Below are 15500 nucleotides of genomic sequence, written 5' to 3'. Positions count from 1 at the left end.
GAGCCGGCAGCCGCACCTAGCTTTGGACTAGCTCCACTGTTGGAACGCAAGGGCTGGCTCTGGAACCTCGTGAACCAACGGACACCCTATAGATTAAGAGACACTAACTACTTACTCTAAGTCGTCTACTTGTGCCAACTCGACGAACCTCGAGGGCGGCTAAGAGCTACCTCAATTCCGCCCCACAAGCCGCGCGCTCGCACAACTCCGCAAAGCCCGTGGCTCCCCTAAACGGTGCCGGAGCCGCTAGCCCGGCATTTTGCCACAGAGGGGAGGATGATTTACCCCACAGCCACAGGTCCAGCAATGGGCCATGAGTCTGGTGATGGGTTTGCATGCAAGCACGAGGACCCCGTTTTCCAGCACCATGGTGTTGGGCCAAGTTATGTTGGGCTACGTCAGAATCTCTTTCCAACCGGGGGGTGGGGGGTCAAAGGCAACATTACCAGGGTCCCTGCTCCTCCCCTGGCCAGACTGGGGCCCCACCCAAAGTCATTTTGGGAACCTGGCTCTCAGGGTGATTCAGTGGGGATGGGGGTGTCTGGGGCAAGGCCCTGGCTGGGTCTTAGGCACCCCCATGCCCACGATTGACTGGGGGGGACTTGGGGACTCCCAAGGAGGGGGGAGATCGCAGCCCTGATGGAGTTCACAGTTTCAGGCCGCTCCTAGTTGGGGATGTGCCAGCAGTGGGAAAGGCCCTGGTCATGCCTGGGTGAGTGCTGGGTGTGACCATGGGGGCACCGAGAGGATACAAGCTGCTGGAAACTGGCTGAAAAAGAATCAGAGGGAACTGGAAGGAAGCTGCTGGGAAGAAGCAGGCTGGACCAGGCTCCACCCCTCAAGACTTCCCCGAAAGGAAGCTCTAGCTCAGGTCCCGAGGGCAGAAGGGGCATGGGCCTGCACGTAGGATGCCTGCCAAAGATGTTGGAAATTCCTGAAGGCCCTGGCAGGGGTGGAGAATTTTTGCAGGTGGTAGGGCCACTTATGGTTCTGGACTGACTCATGGATTTGGACTTGATTTGGCTGATTTGGCTGGTAACACGAAAAAGTTCTTAAAAAACAACAACAATAAACAAAACTGAGGACTGGAGGGGGAGGGGGAGGGGGAGGAGGCGGGGGACAGGGTTCAGCTCCTGGCTGCAGGTAGCATGGGGCAAGGCAGATGCACTGAGGTGCCACACATCACAGCATGCCCTGTGGTGAAGATATTTGCTATCTCGTGGCGCTTGGGAGGGAGGGGGGAGGCGGGGCAGGAAGCAAGGAATAGGAGATGCCCTGTTTACCAGGGCACCCTTGGAGTAATGGCCACAAACTGACGGAGAGCAGATTTAGGCTGGACATCAGGAAGAACTTCTTTGCAGTAAGGGTGGCCAGAATCTGGAGCGGGCTTTGAAGAGAGGTGGTGCTCTCCCCCACCCTGGGGGTCTTTAAGAGGAGGCTGGACATGCGCCTGGCTGGGGTCATCTGACCCCAGCGCTCTTTCCTGCCCAGGGCAGGGGGTCGGACTTGATGATCTGCTCAGGTCCCTTCCAACCCAAGCATCGATGAATCTATGAAGGAAGACCCAGGGAATTACAGATCAACCAGTCTGATGTCCATCCCGGGAAAGATCCTGGAGAAAATCATCAAGGGGTCCATCAGCAATAGGCTAACAGAAGGCAACTTTCTGAGTGCCAGCCAACATGGCTTTGTCACTGGAAGGTCTTGCCTGACCAACCTCATCTCCTTCTGTGGTCAGGTGATGCACTGCCTGGACAGGGGAGACGAGGTTGATGTCATATTTAGATTTCAAGAAGGCCTTTGACTTGTCTCCCACGATGTCCCCATGGCTAAGCTGAAGAACTGTGGCCTTGACCCCCCCACGGTCCGATGGCTGAGGAACTGGCTCCAGGGCCGGACCCCAAGAGTATTAGTTGATGGGAGCAAATCAACATGGTGCGAGGTGACTAGTGGTGTCTCTCAGGGCTTAGTACTCAGGCCAGTACTCTTCAACATCTTCAGTAATGATCTGGATTTGGGAGCCAGATGCGAACTGGAAAAGTTTGCAGATGACACTAAGTTATGGGGGAAGGTGGTCACACTGGAGGCTCTGTCCCCACCAGGCTGGGGATCCCGGCTGACCTGGATGGGCTTGCAAGGTGCAGGGACCAAAGCCTGATGGCATTTAATGCAGAGAAGTGCAGGGTGCTCCACCTCGGGAGGAAGAACAAGTATCATACTTATAGGTTCGGCAGGTCTCGCTAGCACTATGACCGAAAGAGACTTGGAGGTCTTGACTGACCACAAAATGAACATGAGCCACCAGTGGGATGTCATGGCCAGCAAAGCAATGCAAACTCTGGCGTGCAACCACCAATGCATCTCAAGCAAAACCAGGGACATCCTCCTCCTGCTGTCTTCGGCCTTAGTGAGGCTGCAGCTGGAGTACTGCATCCAGTTTTGGGCCTCCCTTCCAGAGGGAGATGGACAAACTTGAGAGAGTCCAGAGGAGAGTAACCCACATGGTCAGAGACCAAGTGAGCAAGTCTTACGAGGGGAGGCTGAGACTGAGGCACTTTTCAGCTGGAGAAGAGAGGGCTCACGGGGGACTTTTCATAGATTTCTTTTCATAGACATCAGGGCTGGAAGGGACCTCAGAAGACCTTCGAGGCCAGCCCCCCACCCAAAGGCAGGAAGTCAGCTGGGGTCATAGGATCCCAGTAAGATAAGTATCCAATTTGCTCTTGAAGGTGTTCAGTGTAGGTGCTTGAACCACCTCCACTGGCAGACTGTTCCAGACCTCGGGGGCTCGGACAGTAAAGAAATTCTTCCTTATGTCCAGCCTGAAACGGTCTTGCAGGAGTTTATGACCATTTGACCTCGTCATCCCTTGGGGCGCTCTGGTGAACAAACGCTCCCCCAGTTCCTGGTGGTCACCCTTGATAAACTTGTAGGTGGCCACCAGATCACCCCTGAGCCTGTGCTTTTCCAGGCTGAATAGCCCCATGGCTCTCAGCCCATCGTCGTAAGGTCTGTTTTCCTGACCTCTTATCATGCGCGTGGCTCTCCTCTGCACCCCCTCAAGCTTCTCCACATCCTTTTTGAATTGTGGGGCCCAAAGCTGGATGCAGTACTCCAGCTGCGGCCTCACCAAGGCCGAGTACAAGGGGAGAAGGACGTCCCAGGATTTGCTCGGGAAGCATCTATGGATGCAAGCCAGCGTTTTGGTCGCTTTACTAGCCGCAGCATCACATTGGAGGCTCATGTTCACCTCGTGGTCAATGACGACCCCCAAGTCTCTTTCTTCCATAGTGCTAACTAGCATAGCACTGCCGAGCCTATAAGGATGCTGCAGTTTTTTCCTCCCAAGGTGGAGAACCTGGCATTTTTCAGTGTTAAACACCATCAGGTTCTCGTCTGCCCATTTTCTGAGCCTGTCCAAATCAGCCTGGATCACCCGCCTATCTTCTGGCGTGGATGCTTTGCTCCCAAGTTTGGTGTCATCAGCAAACTTGGCCAGTCCACTCCTGACTCCAATGTCCACATCATTAATGAAGGTGTTGAACAATATGGTTCCAAGGACAGAGCCTTGGGGGACCCCACTGGTCACAGGGCACCACGATGAGTGACTGCCATCAATTACAACCCTCTGGGTCCGACCAACCACGGAGCCAATTTCCCAGCCAGCAGATCGTGGTGGACCCAAGGCCACAATTGGCCAGTTTCACCAAGAGGTGATCATGGGATACCAGATTGAGGCTTTTTTGAAGTCAAGATATATGACATCAATCTCATCTCCCTTGTCCAGGTGATAGGTTACCTGGTCGTAGAAGGAAATGAGATTGGTCAAGCAAGACCTACCCACAACAAACCCGTGCTGGCTGTCCCTCAGGATGTTGGTGTTGGCCAGTCCATTAAGGATGGCCTTTTTAATAAACTTTTCTAAGATCTTCCCCAGGATAGAAGTCAGGCTGATGGGCCTATAGTTTGCCGGATCCACTCTCCTCCCTTTCTTGAAGATCGGCACCACATTGGCCTTCTTCCAGTCTTCGGGCACTGCACCAGAGCGCCAGGAGCTCTCGAAGACCTGTGCCGGGGCTGGGCTATGACGCTCGCCAGCTCCCTGAGTACCCTGGGGTGCAGATTGTCAGGACTGGCTAACTTGAAGGTATCCATCCAGTTTCTCAAGATGTTCCTTCATGAGGTCAGCATTAATGGAGGGCAGGGGATCTCCCCCACCTGGACCTCCCTGTCCTGTAGTGGGCATGGGCATCCCATGGGACTGATGAAAGACCAACGCAAAGTACCCATTTAATAGGTTGGCTTTTTCCTGGGCATCGGTTGTCAGTTGCCCCATCTGGTTCAGCAGAGGTCCAATGTTGCCCTTGCTTTTCCTCCGGCTCCCCACATATCTGAAAAAGGACTTTTTATTGTCCTTGATGCTCGAAGCTAGTTGGAGTTCAGTTGCACCCTTGGCTTTCCTGGTTTCCTCCCTGCAGGACCAGACCAGTGCAGAATAATCCTCCTTGTAGGTGAATCCCGTCCTCCAGCCTTTGTAGGCTTTCCTTTTTAGCTTCAGGAGGTCCGCTCCCCTGTAGCCAGTACCAGGTCAAACAGTGCTTTGCCTCTTGTTGGCCCATAGACTTCTTGAGTCAGGTAGAGGTCATCCATGCATGAGAGGAAGCTTTGCGACCACTTGGATTTTGCTGAGTGATCCTCCCACGAGATGTCCGGGTAATTGAAGTCACCCATGACAACCAAGGTCCCGGAGCATGCGGCCTCAGCCAGCTCCCGGGTGAACTCCTGGTCAAGCTCTGGACTTTGGGTGGGAGGTCTGTTGTAGACTCCCACTGTTGTGTCCCCTGTACTGTATTCCCCACGAATTTTAACCCAGATGATCTCCAGTCATCCACCCTGGTTGCCAACATTAGCTTGCAGGGACGCGTAGTTTTCCTTAATGTAGAGAGCTACACCCCCACCCCTTTTATGTACTCGATCCCTCCTGTACAGGGTACAGCCATCTATACGCGTGGTCCAGTCGTGGGTGGAGTCCCACCAGGTCTCCGTTATCCCAATGACGTCATAATTATTTGCACTGAGCTGGGATGGATTTGGAGGCAAGCAGAGCGTGGCGAGCCAGAGACACTCCAGTGCAAGGGTCCGTTCCTGCTGCCTCCAAAGCTACAGAGACTGGTCTCTGCCTTCACCGGGAATTATAAGAAGCCCAGGGAAGCCCAGGGCCCAGCTAGACCTGCTGGAAGAGGCTGCAGTAGTGGGGACGGTGCCTCAGCTTTGCCCTTGTCCCTGCTGCACCCAGGTCCCTCTCCAGCTGGGGGCACCCACCATACACTGCCAAGTTCACCAGGAGCACAACGTCTGTTCTGGGTCCTGCCAAACGAACCATGTAGGGGCTGGAGTAATTCAGCATTGACCCCGTGATGTGCATGGTGCAGCCCAGCCCCACCATTTCGCACCCTGCATAGCCGTGGCCGTTTCCCTGGGTGCAGCTGCTCCAGTAGTAGCTTAGCAGCTCACCAGCTGGTGCAGTGTTGGCCAGGTGGCACCCAATCCAGATCACGATGTCATGTGGTGGCAGTGACTGCCGGGCCAAGGTTACGGCCCTGCCACCACAGGGACCAGAGCAGTGCCAGGTTTCATGGTGACGTGGGTCTGGACCAGTGCTGGCTGGAGGCAGGAGGCTGCGAGAGGAAAGGAGAGGCCAGCAGTTGAGGGCACTAGGCCAGTGTCCCAAAGCAAGCCCCTTAGGGGTGGATTTGGGGCCATACATCCCAAATATAGTCCATGAGGGGCTCTGCTACCCTGACCAGACACCTTTGATAGGGCAGGAGCAGGGGTTTCTTCAGGAAACACAGCAGAAGTTCCCCCCAGGAAGGAAGGTGGGGGGTGCCCACGTGTGCGCAGCATGCGGCTTCCCCTCTCTGCATGCGGGGGGCACGGGATGGCTGTGTCTATGGTGTGTCTGCGCTGCATGCCATCTGCAGCCCCCGTGTCTGCACCGATGGGGCCATATCAATGCACAGGGTACATGCAAGTGCGGGGGCACATGGAGCCATGTCTATTTGTCTGTCTATTTGTCCATGCCAAGCGGGCTGTATTCATGAGCGAGCTCATGTACAGAGCTGGTATCTGGAGCCTCTGGGGTCCGGGGTGCACAGCCCTGTAATGCATGTCCCCGGGGTCAGCATGTGGCACACGCTTGTGCATGCATGTGTGTGCTGACCGTATTAGAGCAAGGTGTGCCTGTGTGGATCTGAGGAGGTGGAAGCTGCTCTGTGGGAAACTCCCCCTCACCTCTGCCACCCCCGCCAGACATAGGGCGGTGGGGTTGTGGGGGCTGGCAGGTGCTCCCTGCCTCCATGGGAATGGGGATGCTTCCCAACCTGCCCAGGAGCCCCACAACTCTGCCCCTCCCCACACAGGGATAGAGATGCGGTAGGGCCCAGAGACGCCAGTACATGGAGCTTTGTACTGCCAGGGGACAGACAGACTTCATAGACATCAGGGCTGGAAGTGACCTCAGAAGATCATCGAGGCCAGCCCCCTGCCCAGAGGGCAGGCAGTCAGCTGCGGTCACAGGATCCCAGCAAGATAAGCATCCAATTTGCTCTTGAAGGTGTTCAATGTAGGTGCTTGAGCCACCTCCGATGGCAGGCTGCTCCAGACTTGGGGGCTTGGACAGTAAAGAAATTCTTCCTTATGTCCAGCTTGAATCAGTCATGGAGGAGTTTGTGACTGTTCAATTTTGTCATCCCTTGCGGCGCCTGGGTCCCTGACGAGCAGTGGTGGCACCTCTCCGCAGGCTCTGCCAGGCAGGATGACTGGCTCTGCTCCCTCCCCAGAGGCTGGGCTTCCTACCAACCGGTCAGCCCCCACCCCTGGGGCAGGGGCGCCTTGACTCCCTTGACCAGCTGCTCCTGCTCCTTGCACAAAGGGCACACAAAGTGTGTGTGGGGGGGGGGGGGGGGGGGGGGGCAGCAGCACCTGGCAGCACTGGGGGTGGCCCTGACCTCAGCCCGTTCTTCTACCCAACCCCTCCCCAGGATGCTGCCAGGTGTCCCATCCCTGGGACAAGGGCTGCAGCGAAGCCCCCACCAAGGACAGGGCAGATGAGGGGCCAGACAGGGTACCAGCTGCCAGAAGCCCACTCCCCACATTCCCCTTGGGAGCACACTTGGCTCCAAGCACATGAAAGCCACCCCCGAGCTATGGGTGGGAGGGTGCCTGGGCCTGAGGAGGGCAAGCCTGCTCTCCGGGGTTCGGTTCCTGTCCTGGGAGAGCAGTGGGGTGTGCTGCGGTAGAGCCGGGGGGGCGGGCACCTGGGTCCTTTCCCTGGTCTAGAAGAGGAAGTGGGTCTAGTGGCTTCGGGCAGAGAACCCAGATGTCTGGCTTCTCTCCCAGTTCTGGGGAGATGACCCCTGTGCATAAAAGCAAAAGCCTGGGAGGGGTAGGAGCCAGGAGTCCATGCTTCAACTTGGTTTCAGCCGGCCTGGGCACACCTTCTGGGAAAGCAAATCCTTTGTCATGGCAAGTGCTGGGCTTGGCTCTGCTCTGAATCAGCTCTGCTTTGTCTCTCCTTCCTTCTGGCACCTTTTCTGGGACTTTCCATGGGACAGCCAATGAGATCTGGCTGGGCAAGGATGGGAGGGGGCAGGCCCGCAGTGATAAAGCCAGGGCTGTGGATGCCTATGTCAGTGCCACCAACATGGACCCACGCCTTGGCTTCGTGCTGCTGCTGCTGGGGCTGGGATCAGCTGTGAAGAAGCCAGGTGAGAGGGGAAGGGGCCCAGGGACCAGCTGCAATGTCCCACCCCAGAGCGAGCTGCATTGTGGCACCAAGCAAGGGGTCCTGGTATGGCCAGGCTCCAATATATTCCACCCAAGAGGTGCCCAGCTCAGCCTCAGTGCCCTGCACCAGAGCCAGCTGCATCTCAAGGTCCTCTTATACCCAGCCCTGACATCCCATCCCAGAACAGGCTGCATCCCAGTGTGCCCCATCCCAGAACCAGCTGCATCCCAGCCCAGGGGGAGGGGTCCCTCTCTAGCCCCAGCCCCACGCCAGTGCCTACCTTGCCTTCTCCCCTCGGGCACAGGCAGGCGTCCAGCCCAGAAGGAGAATGGAGACTCAGAGACATCCCTCGACCTCTGTCCATGCCAAGGTGAGTGTGTCCCACCCTGAACCATGGCAGGGTGTGAGGACAGGGGGAGAGCCCAGCCCCCCTCGCCACGCACACCGTCTCGTTGCAGGCTGGTTGGGTGCCTGGGGCCAGCTCGAGGACAATGTCTGGGGGGGGCAGGGGCACAACAGCGCATGCCCCTGCAGGGGCATCCACCCCCACGAGGTGATGACAGGTAAGAGCTGGCCAGGGGTGGGGAACCGGGGCTGGGAGGCATAAGCGGGGGCACAGCATGGGGTAAGAAGGATGGGGGTAGCAGGGGGCACTGGGGAGCAGGGGCACGGTCAAGGACTGTGGGCTGGGGGAGGGGATGTGCAGTAAGAGGGATGGGGCAGGTTGGGGGAATTGGGGGCAGAGGTTGGGTCTGGAAGGGGCAGGGGTAGGGAACACAGCCTGGGGGGTGGGACAGAGTGACAAGGGCACCACTCACCCCCTTCTCCCCGCAGCCCCGCACCACCCCTCACACGGCCGGGCCCAAGGCAGGACCCAGAGGCACCGGCGGATCTGGCGGTGCCGGCAGTTCCTGCGATGGTGCCAGCAGCGCAGCCTGATGCAGGGGCTGCTCCTGCCCCTCTAGAGGCTGTGGGGGTGGGGGGAGGGTCTTCAGTTCCCAGCTGGTCATTAAACCCCCCTGGAAACACCTGGCATCTGCATGTGCTTCCTTGGTCCCTGACCCCGGGGCCTGGCCCAGCCTTCTGATGCCAGGTGCCCCCCACCCACTCCTATCCCTGACCCCGACCTTTAATTCAGGGGATCAAGGTCACCCAGCCTGTTCCCCCGCCTGCTCTCTGACCCTGTGGGCACCACGCTGGGGGGGGGGGCGGGAGGCAGTGCCTTCTCCACAGTCCCCACAGGCCCCCGGTGTCACCAGTCCCCCCCAGTGCCCTCTGCCCCGGTCCCCATAGTCCCCCACCCCCGCATTCCCAGCTGCTCACACACATTCCTGCACATGTGGCCAGCCCCGGGCACCTGCTTCTTTAACTCCATCAGTGCTGGTACCACACCTGCCCCCCCAGATGCTGGCAGGGCACCCCAATGGTGGCCGGGGGGACAGGAAGGAGATCCCTGCTCTTCTGAGCACCCTGCGCACCCCGGACCCTGTGGTCAGGTCACACCCCAGGGCCAGCACCCCAGCAGGCAGCTTCCCAGGAACTGCTGGGTGAAAGGGCGGATGGGGGGGCCCTGCTTCCCACAAGTCAGCCTCCAGACACCCTTCCCTTGGAGGTGGGGGAGACCAGGTGTCCAGGCTCTTGACCCCCCCTGCCCTTTGGGTGCCTCTCCCCAGGCAGAGCACCCCCTCGCCCCACAGCCTGAGGCCCTACAGCCCATGCCACTGCCTGCACCTAGGGGTCAACATGGGGTGTCTCCGGGACCAGGGAGCAGAAAACTGGTTCCTGGGGTGGGTAAGACAGGAGCCCTCACTGAGGCCCATGCTCCTAGTCCACACCCCTGCGGCTAGAGGGAAATTTTTTGTGCTTCGAGCCCATCGGCCAAATCAATTCCAAACCCGTGAGTCATTCAAGAACTATACATGGCCCAACTGTTGGCAAACATCCGCCATCCCCACCTGCGGCTTCAGATGTTTCCAGATCCCTTGGCAGCCATCCTTCGGGCAAGCACAAGCCCAGAGACTTGGTGTTCAGATGTGCCTGAACTTTGCCTGCCCTCAGCAGGAGCAAGCTAGGCAGAAGACTTCCATTTCCACCAAGCGGGCATAAAGCCAAGATCTGCCCAAGGGAAATGAACACGGGAGGTTAACTGTACATTATCTCCATGGGAACTACCCCATGCCAGAAGAGCGCTTATCGCCAGTGACAAGGAAAAGCGCCTTAGTGGTCACGGTATTTCCCGTCAGGTGTTTCTACCTGCTGCTGTGCTGGACGGGATCCTCCCGCTCTGCTGCGCAGGACTCCCGGTGCCCGGAGCTCATCTGCAAGAGACAAGGTCCCAGTCTGGGAGACAAGTGAAAGACAGGACAGGACTGGGGGGCCAGGGCTCCCTTCAAGGGAAGCTCGGACAGAGCGTGTTAGGTCTGGGATCTGGCTAGAAAGCCCCTCTGGGTGGGTCTGCACAGCCAGCCCTGGGAAGCACCCAGGGGTGCGCAGGGGGGCTCCGCGGGGTCCTGCAGCCCAGCCAGCACCAGGGCAGGCTCAGGAGCAGGCTGTTTGCTGTGAGTAGGCAGCTGCCTGACTGCTGGAGGAGAAGCCTGTGTGAGAGCAACCCACAAGTGAAATGCGTCCCAGTCCCTGTCTTTTTGCACCAGGGTCCGACTGGGAAAGACACATCCCCAGAACTGATGCTCTCTGGATGATCCTCCTCTGGTCTGCAGGCCTGAGCTGTGCCCAGTGGAACCAGGCACTTGGTGACACTTGGCAAGCAACCCATCTCCAGAGGGGTGTGCGGGAAAGAAGGAAATAGAAATACATGATGGGAGAGGCTGAACCCCATCACGGCTGGACCTGCTTTCCTAGCCCACAGCTTGCCCTGCCCCGACACAGATGGTGGAGGGGTCTAGCTCTCCAACACCCTCCATGGGGCCTCCACACTGCCCCTGGCAGGGTCCCCTGGCTCCACCAATGCACCCCCATGGCTCCTCCACCGTCCTCCCCCACAGCCCGGACACCCTCCCCAGCTTCGTGTGCAGGCCACTGCTCTCTCCTAACAGGACCCACACTAGCTCAGCCCCATGTGGCCCCTCCTGGGCATCCCGCCCATCTCCTGCATAGTTCCCACATGGCCCCCCAGCCCCCCCCAGCACCCCCCTGCCTGTTAGAAATATTATTAAAATGCATAATGAATAGAGTGTTGTTAGAACTACACAGTTTGTATCTCGTACCTGATAAGGAGAAACACCACCAAGGACATTTCCCTCCTTCTCCTTCAACTTACTATCTCTTTGTAACACTAAATCACACACTCCCTCTGCTTTCTTATGTAGATTACAGAAGCTGTAATTCAATTTAATTGTGTCCTTGAGAAAGAGAAGGATTTGAACTTTTGGTAACCTGGAGAGTTTTCTAAGCATGCGTAATTAGCTAATGTACATATGCCTATCCGCCCCGCATAGTTAAGTAGTTAATTATAATGGACATGCGACGTATGAAGTGACGTATTTACATATATGTTTGTATGAACCGGAAATAAGTTGTAAGAGTTCCTGTTTCTGCACATGTGCCCAGGAGAGGAGGGATAAAAGCGAGTTGAGAGGTTTCCTTGGGGGCAGAGTGGTCTTTTGTCTTCACTCTGACCCTATTTGCAAATATATCCTTTGTGTTGCTAACAATGTGTGCCTGAGGAATTATTATTCGCGAGCCTCCAAAGAAACGAACCGCGATTTTCATATCATGCCCATAAACCCTCAGAGCCTGCCTGGCCCCACATCCCCCACCCCCGCACTTTCCCACATAGGGCCCCCCATCTCCCAACTCCTCTGTGACCCCAGCTCCATCCCGCACCCGGCCCTCTCCCCTCGGCCTGCTGCCCCCTGCACTGCCCCGCAGCTGCTTGCCCGGGGCTCGGCCCCAGCATGACTGGGGCAGCTCCTGCAGGGACCCAGAACCAGGCCCAGGCCCTCACTGTCCCTCCTCTCCTGGGACAAGCAGCAGGGATGGCAGCAGCAGAAGCAGCTGCAGGGCCTGGGGTGGAAACCCTGCAGCCTGGCACCACGGTGCCCTGCCGCTGCCAGCACAGACAGACCCCTTGTCTACCTGCCTCGCCTGTGCCCACTCAGCTCCTCCTGGCTCCTGCCCTGCCCGCGCCCTGCACACACACTACCTGCCCCCCGGCCCCTGTGTGGGAGGCATCAGCCCTGAGCCCCTGCGCAGCCCCCAGGGGCCTCAGCCCTGCAGCCTCCACCTCCCCACCCTCGCCCCAGAGCACAGTGCCCATCCTGCCAGGCCAGTAGGTCCCAGGTGGACACTGCCCCCTCCCTGCCCTGGGCACATCCTGCCAGCCTGTTTGCAGCTCCAGCCCTGGCTGCAGGAAGCATCACCTGGGTGGGGGGAGCTGATTTCGAGGGAGACGTGCAAGGAGGCGGCTCCCAGGGACCGCAGCAAACAGCTCAGAAATGGGCTGGCTATGATAGGACAGCCCCCCATGCCAGGAGGTGCAGCCAAACCCAGCAGTGTCTGCCCAGCCTGGGCCCTGCAGGTGCAGCCTCCAGAGCAGGCAGGGAGCAGCTGCCCCTGGAAAGCCTGTGCGGGGACAAGTCACAGGGCAGCAACATCCTTCCCTGTCACAGATGACTGGTACCTCCTGAAACTGGAGGGATACAATTTGTGGGCGGCAGTGCGATGATCGGCGACCACCCACAGAAGCTGGTGGCAGCAGGAGGGACCGGTGGCGTCAATGGCAGCAACCACCTGCAGAAGACAGCATTAGCAGGCTGGTGAGTGGCGAACTGCCTGCAGAAGCTGGCGGTGATCACCGATCTCAGGGGGGGCATGTGCCCCCCCCACCAACGCACAATGCCCCTAAACTTCACCACCCCTTAGAAATTCAACAACGGGCATATTCAAAATTTGTCAAACTCCTATTTCCTCCTTTCTATGGCCACCCACCTCCAAGACAAACCAGCCCTCTTGCCAAAAACCTGGGGCTCATTCAAAAAAAAAAAAAAAATCACGTTTATTTTCTTAAATGCTGTAATTTTGGGGAAGGGAGGAAGCAGATTTATACACTGTGGGGTAATCAGCAGACAGGACAATTATGGAGATGAATGAGTGTGCTCCAGGATCATGGAATCATAGAAAGTTAGAGTTGGAAGGGATCTCAGGAGGTCATCTAGTCCAACCCAGACTAGATCATCCATTTCATAGATTTCCTAAGCATTAGGGCTGGAAGGGACCTTGGAAGATCATCGAGTCCAGTCCCCCCTCCCCAGGGGCAGGAAGTCAGCTGGGGTCAAAGGATTCCAGCAAGGTAAGCACCCAAACATTTCTTAAGAGTCCAGAGTAGGTGCTTGCACCACCTCTGGTGGGAGTCTATTCCAGGCCTTGGAGGCTCAGACAGTAAAGAAGTTTTTCCTTATGTCCAGCCTAAAACAGTCTTGGTTTGTGAGTTTGACCTTGACATCCCTTGGGGTGCTCTGGTGAACAGACGTTCCCTCAGATCCTGATGTACACCCCATACATACTTATAGGCTGCCACCAGGTCACCCCTGAGCCTGCGCTTTCCAGGTTGACGAGTCCCATGGCTCACAGCCTCTCATCATAAGGCCTGTTCTCTTGCCCTCTGATCATGCGTGTGGCTCTCCTCTGGACTCTCTCAAGCTTCTCCACATCCTTCTTGAATTGCGGAGCCCAGAATTGGATGCAGTACTCCAGCTGCAGCCTCACCAAGGCTGAGTACAGCGGGAGAACGACATCCTGAGATTTACTTGAGAAACATCTAGAGGTGCCAGAGTTTTGTTTGTTTTACCAGCTGCAACACTGCATTGGTGGCTCATGTTCATCTTGTGGTCAATCAAGACCCCCAAGTCTTTTTCAGCTGTGGTGCTAGTAAGCGTTTCACTGCCAAGACTATAAGCATGCTGTGTGTTTCCCACCACCCCTGCCAAGGTGGAGCACCTTACATTTGTTGGTATTGAATGTCATCAGGTTTATACCCACCCACTTTCTAAGCCAATCCAGGTCAGCCTCAATTACCAGCCTATCCTAAGCTGTGGAGGTTTTACCCCAAAGTTTAGTGTCATCAGTGAACTTGGCCAGTCCACTTCTGACACCAGTATCCACATCATTAATAAAGACATTAAAAAAAACAGGTCCAAGGATGGAGTCTTGGGGGGCAGCACTGGTCATGGAGCACCATGATGATTCACTTCCGCTGAGCACCACTCTCTGGTCCTGCCACAGAGCCAATTCCCCAGCCATTGGTCTGTGATGTAGCCGAGGCCACAGTTGGCCAATTTTTCTATAAGGCGATCATGGGACACCAGATCAAAGGCATTTCTGAAGTCCAGATATATGACGTCAATCTCTTCTCCTTTGTCCAGGTGATATGTCACCTGGTTAGAAGATGAGATCGGCCAGGCAAGACCTACCCGCAACTAACCCATGCTGGCTGTCCCTCAGGATTGTTGCCACCAGCTAGCTTGTCAAGAATGGGTTTTTTGACGATTTTTTTTCCAGAATCTTTCCAGGGATCAAGCTCAAGCTGATTGGCCTGTAGTTCCCCGGATCTACTTTCCTCCCTTTCTTGAAGATGGGCACCACATTGGCCTTCCAATCTTTAGGTACTTCACCCGAGCACCACGAGTTTTCAAATATCTTTGCTAGTGCCTAGACTATGACACCTGCCAGCTCCTTAAGTACTCTGGGGTGCAAACTGTAGTATGCGACATATTGCTGGCTCATAATCAGTGTATAGTCCACTGCAACCCCCAGGGCTTTTTCTGCAGGATGGGTTAACTTCTTGAAGTAGCCCCTGCAGGACATCCATGGAGCCAAATGGCTTTGGCACTAGCAGGGCAGCCTCAGTATTCCCAATGGGAGATTACAACGTGCTGCATTTTACCCACAGGATGGCTTCATACTTTCCCCACCCTTCCATAGAAGAGGCAGGACTTGTCACAGGTTGCACCTCCTGTACCCCTAGTATCACATTTAACCCAGAAAAGACACTGCTTCCCCCTGGCCAAAGGTTGATTCAGAATGGCAGGGTCCTCGGCAGCACAGTAAGACATGGGTGTAATACCTCAAATGTGACCAACTCCTGCTCCTGAGGCTTAGCAAAAAACCCTGAATAGTGGTGAATCCTCTGGGAAGGAAAGGGGCTGACAAACCACAGAGAGATCTTCCATGAAAAGGGATCTGGGCCCCGGTCTGTTCCCATGTCACAGATCTGGAGAGGATGTAGAGACCAACCACAGGGGTATCATGTTAAGTTGTGGGTCTTGGATTACCAAGGAATCTGTTATAGAGAAGGGCATGAAGGGAAGGAGGGGGCAGCTTGCACCTGGTGGTGCAGTTCTGATGAGGGGCTGAAAAGCTAAATCTGACAAACTGGGTTTATTAGGTGGCAGTAGCAGTTTCTTGCAGACTGCAACGGGTAAGTGCACACCTGAGAGAGGGGTGATGCTGGGGGGAGTAAAGGCAGGGTCAGGGTGGAAGGGAAGGAATGCTTCCCTAGCAATAAATGTCCTCCTTTTTGCAACTCTAGAGCTTCACATACAAGAACCCTGGGCCCAGGAGGAAAGTCGAAGCTGGGAGTCAGTCAAAGACAGTCCCTGGGTGTCATCTGGAGCCAGTTGTCTTGGGGAGGGCACCTATTGTGAAGGCAATTCTTCTCCCCCCGGGAGCACTGGCTGCTTTTAGAGAATGATGAGGA

This window comes from Crocodylus siamensis, chromosome 6, assembly GCF_052110815.1.
Source record: "Crocodylus siamensis isolate JL-2025a chromosome 6, ASM5211081v1, whole genome shotgun sequence".
Lineage (NCBI taxonomy): Eukaryota > Metazoa > Chordata > Crocodylia > Crocodylidae > Crocodylus > Crocodylus siamensis.
The sequence above is the reverse complement of the archived record's forward strand: the minus strand, read 5'-3'. Positions refer to the sequence as shown.